This window comes from Macaca nemestrina, chromosome 15 (assembly GCF_043159975.1).
Source record: "Macaca nemestrina isolate mMacNem1 chromosome 15, mMacNem.hap1, whole genome shotgun sequence".
Classification (NCBI taxonomy): domain Eukaryota; kingdom Metazoa; phylum Chordata; class Mammalia; order Primates; family Cercopithecidae; genus Macaca; species Macaca nemestrina.
In genome coordinates this window covers 52,755,152-52,767,537 of record NC_092139.1, presented here as the reverse complement: position 1 = coordinate 52,767,537, position 12,386 = coordinate 52,755,152, and positions in this window count along the sequence as shown.

The window sequence follows — 12,386 nt, the reverse complement described above, 5'->3', positions numbered from 1 at the left end:
ATTCTATCAAACTGTCACAAGCTGTGGCATAGTTTCTAAAGTGCCACCCCAAGGTTCTCCACTCTAATCCACAGAACATGTGAGTGTCCATGATTATGTGCTGTTCTGTAGCATATGTGACCTTAAGATCTGAAGATTATCCAGGTGAGCATGATTTAATCACATGGGTCCTTCAAAGCAGAGAGCTTTCTCTGGCTGATGGAAAAAGAGGTAGTCATGGAAATCTGAAGAAGAAGGGAGATTCAATGCACAATTGCTGGCTTGAAGATGGATGAAGCCACATGAAGAAAGGAATGCTGTGGTCTTTGGTATCTGAAAGAAGTCCCCAGCTCACAGCCAATAAGGAGAGAGAAACCCCAGTCCTGCAACCACAAGGAACTGAATTCTACGAAAGCCTGAATTCAGTTCAGAAATTCAAACTGATTGGATTTCTTGGAAGCAGATTTCTCCCCAGAGCCTTCAAACAAGAATTCATTCTGGCCAACATCTTGATTTTAGTCCTGTGATACCCGGAGCAGAAAATCTAGCCAGGCGGTGCTGAACTTCAGACTAACAGGCTTAAGACCTACCAAATGGTTATTGCTTTAAGTTGCTAAGTTGGTGGTAATTTGTTTCATATCAATAGAAAGGAAACTCACCCAGGAGCCTACCGAGATTCAAGGGCAGGAAACATAGATCCCCATCTCTCAACGGGAGGAGTGGCAATTAATTTTGTAGCCTTTTTGCAAAACTACCACAAGATAATTTTCAGAAGTCTCTGCCCCTTATCTTAATCAATCTATACCATAACAGCAGCCTAGTGACTTCAGAAAACCAGGCCTGAACTCAGCTATCTGTATCCCCAGAGGAGCACCCAGGCAATGGCACTCCTTTCCCCATCACCTCACATGCAGCACAGCTGAGGACCACAGCACCTGCTTGGCACCTAGTGCCAGCCCTGGACATTCCTCTGCCAACTGGCAGGACTCACTGCAACTATTTATAAAAACCAAACACAGAGACTTGGAGAGTCATCCAACGTTACCTAAACTAACGGTAGGATATATTCTGTAAAAAAGAAAAATCTCGGAGATGCTACAGTTATGATTTTCACCAAAGCAGTATAAATGCCAAAGTCGCAGCAGATCTTCAGGTAATTTGGGGTGGCAGACGTAGAAACAATAAAAGAAACAATAACTACTTCCTAAAAGAACATATAATATATAAAGCTATTATCATAGCTTTGTTAAATGAGGATACAGTAACAACTTTGTAAGAGCCCGAGGCCAGAAAATCAGAATTTCAGGAATATTGCTTCCACTACCTGAAACAGGCAGAAATGCTATGTGCTCCAGAGACAAGCACTGCCCAACTGAACTTTATGTTATGATGGTATGTTCCATATCTGTGCTGTCCAATATGGTAGGCACCGGCCACAGGTGACTGCTGAGGACTTAAAATGTGGCTAGTGCTACTCAGGAGCTGAATGTTGAATTATACTTAAATTTAAATAGCTGTATGTCGCTAGTGACCACAGTATCAGAGAAAACGTATCTAGACTTTTTTCAATGTAATATTTTAATTAGGCAACCCAGCTCTAGACCTGACAAGCACTAGTTAAGGTAGGTTAAGAAATTTAAGTGGACCTGTTTTCAGCATTGGGGTGAATAACATCCCTTACCATCCTATCATTTTGCTTGAAGAACTAATTGAGGAGACCTGGATATGAATTATAATCACTTAGAGCACATATCACTGGTAATTTCTCCCAACCACTTTCCCACTAAGAGCTACAGGTTAACTTTTTAAAGGGTAGCAGTCTAGAAATTATCTAAAGCAACTGCTACCTGAAACTGTGTTTCTCTTCTCAGTAAGGCAAAAAAGTTGAAGGGAAGTTTGTTTGCATATTTGTAGCTAACAATATAAAATCTTAGACTGTGGGAACTTATTTGGAAGATCCAGAAGCAATAGGAAGGGTCCACTTGACCAAAACTCACAATAGTTTCTCTGAAACTTGGACCTGTGTCCAGAGACGGTGTTTTCCTTCTCTGTAGTAGTACCTTCCTCTCTCCCACCCACTGGCTTCTCAATTCCTAATGTATACAAAGCATCTCATAAACCATTAATCTCACAAGGAAAAAATAAAAGATAAAGTATTATCCTTGGTCTGGGGGTTAGTGGAGCCTTCTTTCCAAGTCAGTAGTAAAATGGTGAGCCACTTCCTAACTCTAGCAGTTTCTAGTCATCTGTGGTGCATACATAGGTGACCACAAAAGATATGGCCGAGGATTTCATGTAAGCCGTGGTTCACATGACTTCCCAATATGGGAGGAATATTCCCACAGAACCAAGTGCCAAGAAGGCTAATAGTTGACTGTTTTGTACAAACATCCCTAAAGTCTTAAAACAGGGGGTATTGAAGATAATCTGTGCAAAGTTGACTGTCCCCCCTACACACATGAACCGATAAATTTGGTAACTGAGACATAATAGAGAGTTGTTCTTCTGAGACCACACGAAAGATTTGTATGGGAACGTAAACCTCGGGGATCACATTTCCACTCACGCAGCCAGCAAAGCGCTTTGCTTCTCATCAAAGAGTTATGCTGAAGGAGATACCTGGCAGTCAATTTCAAGCTAGGCCTCCGGGGATCTCCAGTTAGACTAGGCATTCAGCTACTAAAACAAAATAATAGGACTCATAGAAAAAAGGGTAAGTTAATGAGTAGGATTATCTCAATTTTAGGGTTTTCTCTTAGAAATGTTTCTTAAATGGGTGATATATGTCATGTTTATTTAAACTGGAATCTAATATAAGATGGCATTGGATTCAGCACCAAAGGGTAAAGTAATAGTACAACATGTTATAGTGAGCCACAAGACTGGTAGTTTCCTAGTGCCATGCCCCGTGATAGGTCTGAGAACAAGTGACCTGACGTAAACACAGTTCCCACATGTCATATCCCTGCTCAACAGTTCAACACCCAGAAATAGCTCATTCACCCTGGTGGGCATGTCACTCCTCCAACATTTGCCTGGCCCAAGGATCCTGATGTGGCCTCACCTCCTGTAGAGATTTTGGTCATAAGATGAGAATATTGGTTTCAGTAAGTGAGATATAATTGGAAAAGGCTCTTCCAAGAAGAAAACATCAGAATTCTAGGCCTAACTCTGTCTGTAACCAGCGGAAGAGATTTAAACAAATCTAACTATGCTTCATCTTCATCACATCATTACTACTATTTTAAAATGTAAACTTCTGCAATGGAAAATAACACTGAATAGAGAAAACACAATCTGGAAAGGAAAAATATGCACCCATATACAGACTTTTATGTATTTTTTAATGGTTAATTGTCTTAATAGAAATATTTTTGATGAGTTTGCTTCTGTTAGAACTAGAAAAGAAAAAAATTCTGACTTTGGTATAAATGAAACATTTAAACTTAAAATAATGTCAAGTTTTAATATACCTACTTTCAATTTTTTATATTTTTCAAGTACTTTAGTGTTCTAGAAAATTACTAAAGTTCTAGAAAAAAAATCATAGGAGTGCAGATTTTCTTTTTGCCTCAGGCTCTAAATATCTCAACATGGCACGACCAGATCCTGTCTTTATTGAAAATTTTGATATTTCGTTGGCCACAAGTTTCTTTGCATTAGATTTTGTTTTAACAAATATTTAAAATACTGTATTAAAATATGATTTATCTCAATTACTGAGTTTTTTGGCTACTCCTCAATTCTGTGCCCAAAACAAGTGCTCATAGTCTCAGCCACGACAGCTTAGTCTCAGCCCTGCTGTGGGAGGACAGGGAAGACATAATGGAACATTTCCAGAATCCATGAAGAAAACCAAGAATGGAGAATAAATTCCAAGCAGGATTAATAACAAGAAAATCACTGACTGGGTGTGGTGGCTCACGCCTGTATTCCCAGCACTTTGGGAGGCCGAAGTGGGCGAATCATGAGGTCAGGAGATCAAGACCACCCTGGTCAACATGGTGAAACCCCATCTCTACTAAAAATACAAAAATTAGCTTGGTGTGGCGGCTCGTGCCTGTAATTCTATCTACTTGGGAGGCTGAGGCAGGAGAATCGCTTGAACCTGGGAGGCAGAGGTTGCAGTGAGCCGAGATCACACCACTGCACTCCAGTCTGGCAACAGAGCTAGACTCTGTCTTTAAAAAAAAAAAAAAAAGGGAAAGCTTCAGAAGCATCAAAGACATAAACAAGAAAATAAACTATTCAGGAAGAAAAGACAAATCGCCTGTAAACTGAAGTTTAACTTCACATCGTCAACCACATGATTTAAGAAAAAAAAAAAATACCTTTTACATGTGCCTAGGAAAGAAAAACTTCTACCTAAAATTGTATGTATAGTGAAGCAATTGTTCAAGAATAAGTTCCAAATAAAGACATTTTCAGGACCACGGGCACACAGTAGCAAACATTCACTGAAAGAACTCTGAAGGGTATACTTTGTGCAGAAGATTCCAGAAGGAAGTTCTGGAATATAAAAAGGAATAGTGGACAAATGTGATGAAAATGTGGGTAAATAAAATCAAACATTGCATGAAATAATGTTTTGTTTTCAAATCTCTAATTTTGGAGGACTAAAAATCAAGACTGAATTAAAATACTAGAAATTAAGTGCATCGGCCGGGCGCGGTGGCTCAAGCCTGTAATCCCAGCACTTTGGGAGGCCGAGACGGGCGGATCATGAGGTCAGGAGATCGAGACCATCCTGGCTAACACAATGAAACCCCGTCTCTACTAAAAATACAAAAAAATTAGCCGGGCGAGGTGGCGGGCGCCTGTAGTCCCAGCTACTCGGGAGGCTGAGGCAGGAGAATGGCGTAAACCCGGGAGGCGGAGCTTGCAGTGAGCCGAGATAGCGCCACTGCACTCCAGCCTGGGTGACAGAGCGAGACTCCGTCTCAAAAAAAAAAAAAAAAAAAAAAGAAATTAAGTGCATCTAAGAGATAATGGGATAAGCAGGGTTAACATGTTTAAAGTCTAGTGTTGCTCCAGAAGAAGTAAAGATATTGATTAATTTCAGACATTTTAAAGTTCATTAAGTATGTTAATTAACATTTCTATGGTACGCATTAAAGCAAGAAGAAATAGAGTGCAAAACTTCCACAGCAATTGAAGGAATTTTTTAAAAAACAAAGAAAAGTAATCCAGGAAAAAATGCAAGAAAGATCAAGAAAGAAAGACTGGACAAACAGAATCCATAATGTTAGATGATATTTGGCATTGGCAACAACAGACAACCACACAGCCACACAAATGAATGAACTGTGGCCACTCAAACAAAATGGGAGAATCTCAAAACCAACGCTGAGGGGGAAAAGTAAGACTCGAAGCATATGTAGAGTATGAGTCAAATGTTAAAGTTAGAAAGCATGCCCCTCCTCTGTATACAGCAAGACCTCATAGATGATATTCCACCTATTGTAGTCAGCCCTTCAGGGTACGGTTAGGATGCATCAGCACTGAACTGAACAGAACTGAACATACTAATGAGAAACCCATACATATGTAAACAAACTATAAATAAAAGCAAGATCATAATAAACACAAAGTCCAAGACAGTAGTTAACTCTGTGTGGAAGCAGATCCTGGGATCACATCAAGGAGTGGAGGCCCACAGGGGCTGTCGCAGAAATGGTAATATTCCAATTCTGAAACTGGGTGCTGCATATAGGATCTCATGCATTTGTCATTCTTCTTATTGTAAAAATTATTTTGCATTTATTTACACTTAAAATTTCAAAATTAAGAAAGATATGGGTATTGAACAACAGGTGCTCCCAAGCCCCTCCTTGTAACTAGGTTCAGAGGCCTAAATTTAGAAATTTGTTCTTCCCAAGGACACCCACGGAATGAGGCATCACCACAATCAGGACTCAGGGACCCCAGCTTCCAGAACGTGATGTGACAATGCGCAGTGCTCCACGGCAGATCCTAAATGTCTGCCAAGTGTTTGTGTAGATATGTGAGGCCAATTAAAATAAAAAGTGTTGAAATCATATTTTTAATACCTAAAACCTTATTATATTTGAGTTAAAATAGTTGGGATTCCCTATTCAGGTTTTTAAACATCTCAGAGCTGCAAAATTCTCTGCATAAGTGTTGGTGGAATCATCTCACTCCTTACAATAATGAAGCCTGGTGTGCACGGGTGAGAAAGTAGCAGAGGAAGATAAAATGCGGAGGGTGTTGACCAGTGTGGGGAACATCTATGGCATTATGTGGACCAAGAGAGGGGAGTGCCCCTCCTCTGTACACAGCACAACCTCATGGATGGCTGTCCGCTTGTTGCAGGATCGGCCCTCCACGAGTATGATTAGGATGCGTTGGCATTAATGCCCCATGTTACAATGACTTCAGGCCCATGCTTGCTAGCTCTGCAGAAAATCTAACCTTTCTCCAGAATTTCCCTCTCCAGAACTTTTTAGAATTCTTAGTGGCATTCACACATCTCTCAGAATAGGCCCCCGTCCCCCACAAAATCTGATGCAGTGTAGAAGATGCTGCTGCTGCAGGCACCCCAGCTGCTTCCCTTCAGCGTTCCCCATGCTCATGCACACCTAGCAGCAGCAGGTGACTCTGCCTGGGGGCCCTCTGGCCCCAGAGTCTGCTGAAGCCTGAGCATGCTACAAAACAACAGTCCTGACAATAGTGACGACACAAAAACTTCGATCTCATGGGTCATCTCATGTTAAACCTCACAATAACCAGATGAGGTGGGTTCTATTCTATTCCCAATTGACAGATGGAAAAACTGAGGCTCATAAAGGTTAAGTAAATGGCTAGAGCCCATGAGGGGTGATGCTAGAACTGCAACCCAGACCCACTGAATCTGGAGGCCCAGCTCTTAAGCATGAGGCCAGAGAAAGTCATCCAGGTCCAAATGTGTGAGTCCTTTATAAGTGCCATGTTAAACCACCAGCCAGGTGCTGCAGCCCTGTGAAACTTGCAGAGGATTTGAAATAACTTCTGAGTAAACCAGCCCAAACTCGATCCAGTCTTTCATATATTCTAGCACAACGAGAAGCTCTTCAGAACTCTCTTCTCGTTAAGGTAGAATGGGAAAAGATTAGGAATTGGGGTAAAGCACCAGTGTTTTGATTCTGGCTCTGCCACCTCCCAGGTGCCCCCAAATGTGCAAGAGGCACAACCTGCCTAAAGCTCAGTTTCCTCACCTGTACAACAGGGTCAGAGACACGTACGCAACAGGGTGGTTGTGAGTATTCAAACGATTGATCAGATGATGACATATTAAACAATAAAGCACTCTGTGAACAATAATGTTTTATAGTGTGGTTCCTTAAGAACCATTTTGTAGTATGAAAGTTTAAAATGCAAGCAAGCTTTGGATTAAACCAAACATCACTGGGAGGTCTCAGGATACCTTGGGAAATAACTTAATCTCTGATCCTGCATTTTTATCTGAGGAAATCCCCAGCCCCTATTAGGTGAGATGATGTGTGTAAAGGTGTGTGGCACAGTTGACATGTAGTTAGTCCCAAGTGGAAGGTAGTTTTAGTAGCAGTACCTGTAGGATGAGGATTTTCTCCACATTGGAACACCCAGGCCCATCTTGTGTACCTCTGTGGCTTTATACACATTCTATCTCCCCACCTTAATAATGCTTCATCCCAGAAGTGCTGTGAATAAATCAAGTCTCGCTCTTTCATTGTCCAGGTGAATTAATTTAAAGCGGTGCTTACTCTGATTACCGGCATTTAGAGGCATTACATAAGTACAATTTCTAGCATCCAGGCACCCAGAGTGATACTCTGGGTAAATGAGAAAAGTCAACTTTCTCCCTCCTGTGCGCTGCTGCACTGGGATTCTGTGTTCCCAACCCAAGTGGTGATGTCCATTCCTGTCCACCCCACCCCGCCATCCAGCCTGGTAATAGCACAATAACTTCATCATCGCACATCACAATAAATGCTTTTAAAAAATTATACCATGAAGAAATAATAATTCCCTCCAGCTTGCCCACGACTCTGAATCCCAAGAACGTAGCAGCTTTAGCTCCAGCTGCCTGGCCCAAGCTGACACCTGCATCTGTATGTACACAGCCACTTGCAGAGCTCCATTAGCTGTTGGCACATTGCAAAGCATTGCCTGTCATTCTATCTCCCCACCTTAATAATGCTTCATCCCAGACGTGCTGTGAATAAATCAAGTCTCGCTCTTTCATTGTCCAGGTGAATTAATTTAAAGCGGTGCCTACTGACGCATAAATCTGATCTGTAACAATTATTTATGCATAACCCTGCAGGCTTTAACCTGGTGGAGGTGGGTAAAGAGCAGGTAATGCACAGCTATCATGTTGATGAATGCTCAGCTGAATACGAGGGACTTCTGAAGAGCTCTGAAGTGTTCCGTCTGAGCAGCTGTCTCTCCTCTGATAATCTGCTGTGATGCTATGGCCACTTTAGTCTGTCCAGACTTCCAGCCTCATCTCCTCAACACTGGGAGTCTAACCGGACTCTCTGTCTGTCTCCCAACTTTCCAGCCATACCTCATTCTTCAAAGTGACCCCCTCCTTTGTTTTGCTGCCTTGAAGCTTTCTCCAGGCAGTAAGCTGGGGTAAGAATGGATCTCACTTTATCTATTTCCAGTCTTTCCTGGTGTCCAATGACTTGAGAGCCATTTTTCACATTCTGTCCTTTTTTTCATTGTTTCAGGTGGCAGGGTAAATCGAGTTCATCTTGGCTGAAAGTGAAAGTTGCTTTCATTGATTTTTCTCTAACTCTTGTAGCCAGCCTATGATTGCAGTTGACAAATGAGTATACTTACCTCATGAATGTTACTTGGTATTTTTGTTTACATCAACAAGTGAGACAAAAGTGACACAAAGCTGAATATTGGCATATCCATTTGTTCATCACTGAGGGATTTCTTTGCTCAATTGAACCATAGTTTTAAAATATTGGGAATATGTTTATTTAAGTTTTGTGCTATTTACAACGTAACATATACGGACATGGCAGACGTCTAAGTTTGATATGCCTCACTGATATTTTCTTATGTCTAGCCAATCAACAAAACAATACACCAAAACCTGTTTTGCAGCATTTGCTGATTTTTGTGATATAAATAGTCCCACCATGATGATTTCAAACTTCTGATATGATGGAGTCGGGAAGAGAAGCTCAGTGGCCACCATCACATAGATATTTCCACTATACAGATGCCATCGACATAAATAACCGCAAGAGCACAGATTATAGTAGAATAATTAGGAAGTAGTGAGTGGTGAGTATTTATGTCCTTTATTTTTTAATATGAGAGATTTAGTTTTAAGTTCTTATAATTTAATTTTTAATAATGACTTGCAAAATTCTCGAAGATGTTTTTAAACAACTTTTAACCAGTAAAAGCCGGGCTTGCACACTACTGGATGGAGCCTCTGACTGGGGCACAGGTAGGTGGGACACAACTGTGGGGATGGGGATGCTTGTTGCTGCATCTTGCAGAGGATTTATTTGCAAATGGAGAATGTGGATAAGAGCAAACTGTTCGGGGGAGCTGTTCATATGGGAGTGAGTAGGGATATCGGACCCAATTTTAAACTCCCCTGGTTCTGAGTGGGTATCAGGATAGCTTCATGACTTTGAAGTCATGGACTCTCAGCCAAAACGTCTGGGTTCAAATCTCAGTCTCACTATTTAACTAGAGAAGCCCAAAGCTCGCTATTTAACTATTCATGCCAATAGAGCCTATGTCATAGAGTTTTGGCAAGAAGTAATTATGTTAATGCATGTTAAATACAGAAAAAAGTGCCTGGTATGGAGTAACCATAGGGCAGGGGAAAGTAGCTAGTGTTATTATTACTTTTAAACAGCACTGTCCCAGAGAAAGTCCTTTCCATAAGCACTTTGGATTCATCCTGACTGATCCGGTGCTGACTTGAACTTCTAAGAAACTCCACATAGCACATAAATGCCATGTCCTCTCTCCTAGGAACACCCAGCAAGTGACTCCATCTCAACAGGACAGCAGCATGAGCAGCAGGGTGGTAGAGCAGGTTCATACAAGTGCACTTCTTCTGAATCTTCATTTGGGACATCATCACATTGGCAGCTTAAAGTCTGCCACGTAGGAGTACTTATACCATGGAAATTCTCAAATACTACAAATCAAGACATTTTCTCCCAGAGAGCTGGTTGTTGAACATTTATCAGCACACCACTGCTCCTTCTTGTAGCCTTCTCGACCTAAGTAGTTTAATTTGTTTAATAGAAGGGATGCATTGTACTTCACATGGAGAAAATCAATCTTACTCTAGCAAGGATTTAAAGGAAATGCCATAGCTTGTCGAATCCTATTACCAGAACATGTTCCTACAAAAGGAATGAACAAAATTAGCCTAATGCAGTTTCTCAGGGTAGTTTTGGGAACAAGTACACAAATTAGAGATAACCTCATTCCTAATGCATTGCCATTAATATTGGCTTCCCTGGAACTTAGAAATTTGCAGAGTGCAACTTGGAATGATACAGAGCCTTGCCTCCAGAGAGCTCATGAATAGAGCACATCATTAAGGTACCAACTCCAACTTTCTGGGCCCTACCAAAGACAGATGGCCCCTGTCATGCACCCCATTTGAGGAAAGTGAGGCCCAGAGGGGAGAAAGCCATGGTGAGATCCCCAAGTCCAGCTGAGCAACCCAAAACAGAAGTAGAAGTCATCTTTAAGATAGTGATTGCTTCTCGTGTTTAGCTAGAGTGGATTTCTAGAAGGTGGATCTAAGGCCAATGCATGATGTAGAAGATTGCATTATTGACCCTGATTCTTCACTCCTCTCTGTATTCATGTCTTTTACTACATGACTTTGCAATCTCTCACAGTAAAGAGGCAACGGTTTCCCTGCCCCTTTGACTTTGGGCTTGTCCATGTGACTTGCTTTAGCCAACAGAATGAGGTGGAAATGAGCCTGTGCCTTAGGAGACCTCACATATTTCATTTTGCTTGCTGCAGCTCCACTATTACTATGAGAAGAACATGCCTGGCTAGCCCACTGGTAATAAGGAGTATGAGAATAATGTGGAACAGATACTCCAGCATCGCAATCTGATGCTACCCCATCTCAGCCAACCTGCACACAGGGAACAAGAAGCCGAGCCACTCAGCCATATCCAGTCCAGATCAGCCAAACCCCAGCCAACCGCAGACCTGACAGTGAGCCCAGCTGAGGCCCTCTGAGCCACCCAGCCCAACTGCAAGCTCTTGTATGCCACGGAGACTTTTTAGTTGTTTGTTACATAGCATTATTATAACAAAAGCTAAGTGAAAGAAAAGCTAAGAAAAAAGTTATTTTTTCCCTGTTAAAAGGAATACTTTCTTTAAAGTTGAAAAGAATTTAAACCATGAAACCACTGAAGATTTAGACTGTCACATGCATTTGTAATCTCCAAAGCCCACTCAGCGCCTGGGCCACTGTTGGTGTTTAACGAATGTTTCTGTATGTCTGTGTGTCAGGAAAGTGTTTTAATAAAAGCTGTATTCTGTAAAGTGCTTCACTAGATGAAGAATTTTCTGTCGTCGGAAATAAGGTGGCATCAGCAGTATTTCATTTCTAGAATACAATAAAAGACATTTTTATGGAACAAATAAGTTAATTAGAACTCATTCACATGGAAGTAGCAAAAAGGTGACTCCAATTGGCTTGGTTTGCTAGCTCACAAATTTAGAATGTCTGAGGATAGAACAGGGTTGGACCAAGTGGTCAGGACTCAGACCTTGGCTCCCCACCCCCATCCCTTGCCCCTGGCTCTGGATTGCTCTGTGTTGGGATCAGAGGCTTGCAAGAATTTAACCCTGTATTTCCTCCAGGACAGTGGTCTAACATTAACTAATTCAGTGTTTGCAGTGACTTTATAGAACATAAGGACCTTGAATAATAACTGTGTGTGTGTGTGTGTGTGTGTGCGTGTGTGTGGTATTTGTGTGTACATACTCAATTTTGGTTTTGATTTATTGATTTCTTGCCTATGCCAACATTGAAGACACAAATTAGAAAGCCACAAATTAAGCAAGCACCAATAAGAGCAAAACTTGACAACTTACAGCAACGCAAAGAAGAAAGCTGCTAAAAGTCCTATACACCAACTCAAAGACCCAGAACGTGCAGCATTAGAGGGAACACACTGTTGATCACACATTATTGACTTTCTACTGTGTGCAAGGCTCGTGGCTAAGTTTCCTAAGTGGTGTTACAGTATACACCTGTCCTTGGGAAGGGTATAGTCTAACAGGAAAGATAAGTCACCTGTTACAGATACTCACTGCTGCCAAGAGAGGTCAGTGCTGCAAGAATATCAACCCCAAATTAAGTATTACCAGAGAAAAGAGAGATGGAGAGCAAGACCACTTTG